We start from the raw sequence: 8,030 nt of genomic DNA, 5'->3' as shown, positions 1-8,030 counted from the left end.
GGAGGCTGCCACGGCGAAGCAGGAGGTGGCCGGCGCTCTTCGGGCGCGCGCCACGCCTCGCCTCTGCCTACTGGCAGGGGAAGAAGAGGACAAGGGGGGAGGTGGGCTGGGCCGGCTGGGGAGCTGGGCCAGATAGGCTGCGAGGTGAGCGCCAGGTAGGCTTTCTACTCTTTGTCTTTTATTTATTGTTTTCTATTTTGTTCTGTTTTGTTTTGGTTTAGTAAAAATACTAAACCATTTATAAAATCCTGAAAATAATTATGTGGCTAGAACTAAAATATACCAAACCACATAAAATGTTCCAGTAATTATTGGACATATATTATTTATATATAATATATATATCCAATGCAAATAGCTATTTATTTAATTCAAAGGCCCAAAATAATTAACTCTGAGATACCAAAAATATTGTTTTGAGTTTTACCTCTTTGCAATATTTTCAGAGACTAAGAGGAACATTTTCTTGGGCTTCTTTGAGAAGATTTTAATGTTGATCATTTTTAGAAGGTTTCTGAGGCTTTGAAAATCCCTCAATTCAAATTTCATTTGAATTAAAACATGATGCTCACATGAGGTCTAGCCTAGTGCATAACAGGACCAGGGATGTGACAACTCACCCCCACTAAACAAGAATCTCGTCTCGAGATTCAAGTGTAGGGTAAGGTGAAGGGGAAACGCAAACTAGTATAATCTTCACGATCCAGTTGCACTTCAAATGGACTTTGATTCGTCCACCATCTTCGTCTTGAAGTCTTGCTCTGAGAAATCCGGTCAACATGACATGGAGGGAAGAAGGAGACTCTAGAGGGGTCGATCTTCTCGAAGATCAAACAACTCACGGAATGAGACATAGGACCATCTCTCGGTTGAGACACGAGATACACATCAAGAGGGGTGGAAAAAAAACGGATGACGAAGGTTCACTAGGTAGACCACAATTCCACACCTAAAAAGGTGGTAAACGATTATCAATGTAGCGAGGAGTTGAGTTGCCATGATACCACAACGAGGCACCTTAGGGACGGTGACTCGTAGAAATATCCCCTTAAGTGGCAAAAAGAATTACCTTTGATATAGAGATCATTTAGACTCTCTAAACCAGCCCAAGGCAATTCTCGAGCGATCATTTGGAGGGGGTCGGTAGAATGGCATACTCGGACTTGGATGATGTGGATTACCTTGTTGAAGACAACGTAATAGATGATTTTTGCTTATCACCGGAAATGGAAGAGACCCATGGTAGAATGGCACATTGGCGGTGCAAGCTGGGAACAAAATGCAAATGCTGGGAATGATTCTAGTAACTGGGGAAGAACCCAACAATAGAGAGTGAATTCACTGTTTGAATAGGTCATAGCATTGCCGAGGAAACTGAGAGGAATCCCAGTTAGTGCCGATGGTAACACCTAACGATTGTGCGTGCTCTCAAGAACTTGAGCATTTCCACATTCATCAAGGTTTTACCAATATCCGTGTCAAGGATCCTGGCAACACAACTTGCTACCATGATGAATGATGATGGAGGATGCAGATGCAAAGGAAGATAATACTTTCTCAGATTTCACCTTAGCGAGGCCAAGGAGATAAAATCTGGATGATCGACCGAGAGACATTTAGCACTCCGCTTCTAATGTTCTCCTTGATGTGCTAGCGTAACCCATTCATAGATATGGTTTGATAACTAGAACATCAAGTAAAAGGTCGGACTTCGGGATCTCAAAATCCATAGGGGCAACTAGGGAGTAAATCCTACGAAATCCCTATGGGGAGGTGGCCAACTTCCTCAATCAAGATATTATAATAACAGGTCTTCCGGCTGGGTGTGTTGGCCACGACATCCACTTTACCGGTTATCGCGCGACCAATATTATAATTCTTGGGAAATATTCCAACCATCATATCTGCCTGAGATTCAGATCTGGTTGGTGTCAGGATATTCCAGACTCATCGAGTCTAGGAAGAAAAACGGAAGTTTGCAACACAAATCGACGAGATGACGTTGCGAGATTCTCGGGGAATGAACTACGATAGCAAGCTCCAAAACATGAGCTGGTTGTGCTACACACATGTGAACACGCTGTCCCAGACAAGCATGACCACATAGTAGTCTTATAATAAACACTACCGAGTTCAGGAGGGGGAACCATCAACGAGGATATCGAAGTTCTTTCATAAGTCCGGATTAGCTCTTATAAAGATACTCCTTCTCCTTGAACAAATCAGTCAGTGGCTTGGTGTGCTAGGGATACATATAGATTGAAGGTTGCAAGTCTTCAAACCACAGAATTCTTCGCACATGTGCATGACTGACTTGCGATGATTCCAGAGGAAGCAACATTGACTTTCTCGAGTCCACGGCGGCAACTTGCACCAAATGCACGTGTATAAGAGGAAGTCACTCCTTTCATCAAACAAATACTTCATGAGCTAGCATGAAGATAATGCTTTCAAAAGTTTCCAACACTAACCTATTGTCCAACAAGACCATGGAGGAGATAAGGATGTTGTCAATGGGCTCAACAACAATTCATCTAGGTTTCCTTTTAAAAGGAATTCCATAGTTAAGTGAACACGGTGATAGCATTGGTCAGACCAAAGATGTAATGGTGTATGCTCGAGGGATCAACCACGAATAAGACAACATTACGAGCATCATTGGTACTGATTTGATTTGACGATAGCCCACACTCAAATCAAAGGATTGATAAGACAATAGGTCCAGCAACTGATCACAGGGACCAATCGATGAAGATATCATCTTTCTTCAACACACACTACACAAGATTATCCCTTTGGAACGAACTAAGTCAGGCAAGCTTTTAGCCTCCAACTCTCCAAGTTGTTGTCTAGCTTAACCAACTAGCTCCGGGATATCCAACACAGATTTTTGAAGAAAGGGTGGTTCACAAGAAACCAACTTGATCACGAGCTCAACATAACAGTCAGGGAACAACCTGGTAATACTTCCAAGAAGATATTTGGAAAGTCACGAATCACCGGTATGTTACTAAGCTCGAGAACAATCTTGCTTTTGAGGGCAAGACGATATGATCAAATGAGTGAGGACTTGACAAGATCCTAACTCATCAATCGAAGGGTGCACCGAGATAAGGACTAGGTAGCACGATCAGTCTTAGAAGGATGATTCGAAAACCAACACGCTAAGAATGAAATTATTATCCTTTAACTACCAAGCAACGAGGTTGCTGGGAGTATTGATTTCACACACCATGATTCATTTGTCGGCATTCCGGTGACAATAACACAGGAACCGAGGAATGAACAATGATGGCAAGAAGTATCACTGTACCAAGAGTTCATAGGATGGTGTGCAATTCCTATAACAATCTCGATATAAAATATGTAATACTCCAAGGTAGAACAGAGCAAAAGCTGAATTGGCATTTTGATCTGCGGAGCACAACTTCTTTGACCCAATCCTGGATATGGAAGAGGTACTGGAGTTTGTTTCTCCAAGTCATTCAGGACAGAATGGCTTGACAGACCACAAGAGTAATAGGCATCGACAAACGAACGCACGCATACTCTTGACTATCAATTGATAGACGAAAGTCAGTAGACAACTAAAGAGGGACAACTCAAAGGAACATATAACTTTCTGAGTTGTGGATGCATAGATTAGTATGTCGAACCAAGTTCAACATAATTCCTCCGGATAACCCATGCAGAAAGGTAGAACTGGCAGAACCACAATATATAATGGAGAACTCATCAAGAGCACTCTGGTTGTGATCGTTCAGTTCAACAAGGAACTTCTGCCATAAGTAGTTCATGGTATTTGGAAGAAGGATATACCACGGACCTTGAGGACTATCGCAAAGGTTACTAATATCCTAAGGGAACTAACAAACACTATCGACATGAAGTAAGTAGGGTGAATCTCGGGTTCAAGAAGCCCGGAATGGAATACCTACTAACTAAGTGGCATCAAGGGATGCTTACGAGAATGATGGCCAGAATCATCACACTGGGAACACAAAGGCACGACTGGATTACTAGGTGATCCCCTAAGACACCTAGGGTCATAATAATATCTCCAACATATATGTCAAGGTAACGGAGTACCTCAACTCACTGATTAGTGTGGTTAATTTGGCCCATGGGAACATTGAAACGGGAAGAAAGGAGTTGCAAATGCATCAGACTACTTAGAAACCTGGGATGACTCGGACAGCATAACGGCTGTAAATGCTCAGAAAAGATTTGAGACATTCACAAAAATGGTGGCATAACCACTCAGAAGCACAATATCAAGGTTCCGAGATCAATAATTAACATACAGAAGTACTAGGAACTGAAACGAGGCTTAAGTCCAACAATCTATAAGTCTACGGATTAGTAACACGTGATCCTGATAGAAAGAAAAGATAGCCTAGTTCTTAATCCCCGTAGAAGAGAAGACGATGACTCAGATCAGAAGGCCATGAGGTATAAGGAGTAAAAAGAGCCTTACGTTCCATCCCACAATCAATTCCCTTACATATAACTAAAGCATTTCTAGACTCAACTTCGACCAGTTTGGCTTGGTAATCCTACAGGCAGTCAAGCTCTGATACCAACGCTGTCAGGACCCCGACTCAATGCCACATCGATCTAGCATGTAACACCTCATATCACTTTGCGGCCTCACGCACGGTATTCCCACGGGTGTTGCCTTACCTTTGCCCGGGACCGTTTGCGCCTTTTGGCTCACGTATATGATGATGTCGCTAGCATCCATATGATAAAGAGTCCGGGCTGACATGACTAGTCGTAAACCCAAAGTGGCACAGACTTACAGGGACAAGCATCCATGACCCAGCATCGAACGTGTCGGTCATCAGCGAGTGAATCCAGGCTGTAGCACTGGGCTAGCAGGACTCCGGTGAACCGGGCTGTAGCGGGCTAACAGGACTCCGGTATTCATCGCGTGACATTTCCCCGAAGGGACAGACACAGGAACGAAGAAGGACACATGCCGGCCAGCCTAAGTGTTCCGGAGCAGTAGCAAGCTACCAAGGCTCAATGGAAACACTAGGAGACATTTCCCGGTAAGAGAGGCTACTAAAGATAAACAACTAGATGGTCAGATCCCACACATACCAAGCATTTCAATAACATACACACAATATGCTCGATATGTGCAAATACAACATGGCATCACAACATGACTCTACGACTCAAGTATTTAATCAATAGGCTCCGAGGAGCGAGATATTACAAACATGGGTCTCATGACCCAACACTCAGAGCATACAAATCAAAGCACAAGCGGAAGCTATCATGTCTGGGTACAGACATCTATAAATGAAAAAGGCTGAGAAGCCTGACTATCTACCAGATCCTGCCGAGGGCACAAGATTGTAGCTGAGGTAACAAGCTAAACGTCGAAGTCCACACGGAACTACTAGTGAGACTGAAGTCTCTCTGCACAAAACATAAAATAGGAAAACGTGAGTACAAATGTACCCAGCAAGACTTACATTAGAACTAACTACATATGCATCATTATCAACAAGGGGATGGTGGGGTTTAACTGCAGCAAGCCAGCTTTGACTCGGTGGCTATCCTAAACTACGACTGCAAGCGACTCTTTTGAGGTGGCGCACACGAGTCCACATATTCACCATATCAATACACCACTATGGATCCGCTCCCGTCTCCCTACGAGAACGCCATCCATAGCACTCACGCTTATCTTGCGTATTTTAGGGTATCCACTTTCACTTGTCTATGAACTGATATAAGCAACCCAGAAGTCCTTTATCACGGACACGGCTATTCGAATAGATGATGTTAACCCTGCAGGGGTGTACTTCTTCATACATGTTTCCACCACTTAGCGTCTGCACACGACATGTGCTCGGCAGACTTCAAGCGAAAGCCGACGTGGGTGTAGACCACGACCTACCTAAACACCTAAGTCTCTAGTCCAGGTTTATCGCCTATTCGGGTTCCATCCATGAGGAGATCCGGCCGGAGTTTCGCTCACAGCCCCAAACGATGTGAACAGGGTTCCGTGACACCAAACGGGCGCCCGGTATACCCGGCCACGTGCCTACCGCATCATAGCCCACCCCTACGGTCAGCGCTGTCCACGGCCTCTAGCATACTACAAACACCAGAAACTACTTGCAACTCCTGGACAGAGGACAAGGGTGAATAAGAAGTCGAGCGGGGTCATATTTCAGGGCCCAATGTATGGTAGTAGCTGAATCATGGATCACAAACACAGAACTCAGTTCCTGAGGACGGCTTCAATGAGACAACCCACCATGTACTCCTACATGGCCTCTCACCGACACCTTTTACCAAATCGTGTTCACACACTTAGCTCACACACAGTAGGACATGTTCACCCGCCTCTGATTCATCCCCGATGAATCAGACCTAACTCAACTCTAAGCAGTAGCAGGCATGACAAACAAGCATGAATGAGTAGGCACATCAGGGCTCAAACAACTCCTACTCATGCTAGTGGGTTTCATCTATTTACTGTGGCAATGACAGGTCATGCAAAGGATAAAGGGGTTCAGCTACCGCAGCAAGTAACAAATATGTCGTTGTTGTCCTAATGCAGTAAAAGAGAGCAGGAGCGAGAGAGTGGGATTTTATCGGAATGAACAAGGGGGTTTTGCTTGCCTGGCACTTCTGAAGATAATATTGAGTCTTCATCAGTGTCAACGATCACATCATCGGTATCACGTCTATCGAGAGGGGACAAATACCGGCAACACAGAAGGGAACACAATCAATGCAATGCACAATATGATGCATGATCATGACATGGCAAAATGAATGTGTTTTGGGCTAATGCACCTAAAACCATATTAAATGAAGTTGGTTTGAATACAAGATTCAAATTCAAACTCCATATATGATTATTCAAATGCCATTTAATTGATTTGTGCTAAACAGCACCTATAAGTTGTCCTAACATGCATGAAAATGGTACAGATGGATTCCTTGAATTTTTCTGATAATTTTTCATATATAATTTATTTAATTTGGAGTTACGGTTGAATTTCTATGATTTTTAGAAGTTTTTACAATTTTCTGGAATTTCCTGAATATTTAGAATTAAAATAATTCCAGAAAATGAATTATGGCGTCAGCATGACCTCATGCTGACCTCAGCAGGTCAACGGGCGGTCCAGGTCAAACCTGACGTGTGGGGTCCACACGTCGGTGACACAGGGGCTAATCCCGCGTTGACCCGGGCTTTGACCCGCTACGGGGCCCACTGTCAGTGTCACGGGGTTAGTTTAACAGGGTCATTAGTGCTAATTAGGCGTGCCACGTCGGCAGTCGCCGGAGTGTCGCCGGCGACGACCACGGCCGACAGCGGAGGTGCACCGTGCGCTCGCTACGGAGCACCATTTGACGTGCAGTTTGCTCCTACGGGTTCCTGGGAGGAAGGCGCATCTAAAGAGGCAAGTGACAGCAGCTGGGGTGGCCGGAGCTGCCGGCGGCAAGCTCCTTTGCGGCTGCCGGAGTTCAGGCAATCTCGGGGTCGGGGTTAGGGAGCACGGTAGGAGGAGCTGGGGCGTGCTACGGACTCCTGAGATCACGGTGAGCACGTCAGTGGGCTTGGATACGAGCTGGGGTGGCTGTGGCCACGGCCACGCCATGGCCGGCGGTGAGAGATTCTCGGGCAAAGTGGTGGGGCTAGCTAGAGAGGGAGGTGGGGCACGGGGAGAGGGGGAATCGGGTCGAGGGCTCACCGCGGTTCTTCTGGTGCTGCTGGCGAGGCAGGGGAGGCACGGGGTCCGGCGAATCGGCGGCGGCGGTCCTCGGTGGCCGAGGAGGGGAAAAGCGTCGGGACGGTGCTTCGGGGCTTCTCCGGTCGCGTGAGTCGACGGGGAGGTCGTGGGAGGCACTGCGGAGCTCAGGAGCACGTCGGGGAGGAGAGGGGGTGGCGGTGGCCATGGTACGGCGACGATGGCGGCGAGCTCCGCTCGGTGGTGTGCGTGAGAGGGAAACAGAGGAGGGAATGGGGTCCAGGGGGGAGAGAGGGGAGGTGCAGG

Source organism: Triticum dicoccoides, chromosome 3B (assembly GCF_002162155.2).
Source record: "Triticum dicoccoides isolate Atlit2015 ecotype Zavitan chromosome 3B, WEW_v2.0, whole genome shotgun sequence".
NCBI lineage: Eukaryota > Viridiplantae > Streptophyta > Magnoliopsida > Poales > Poaceae > Triticum > Triticum dicoccoides.
Note: the sequence above shows the minus strand (reverse complement) of the source record.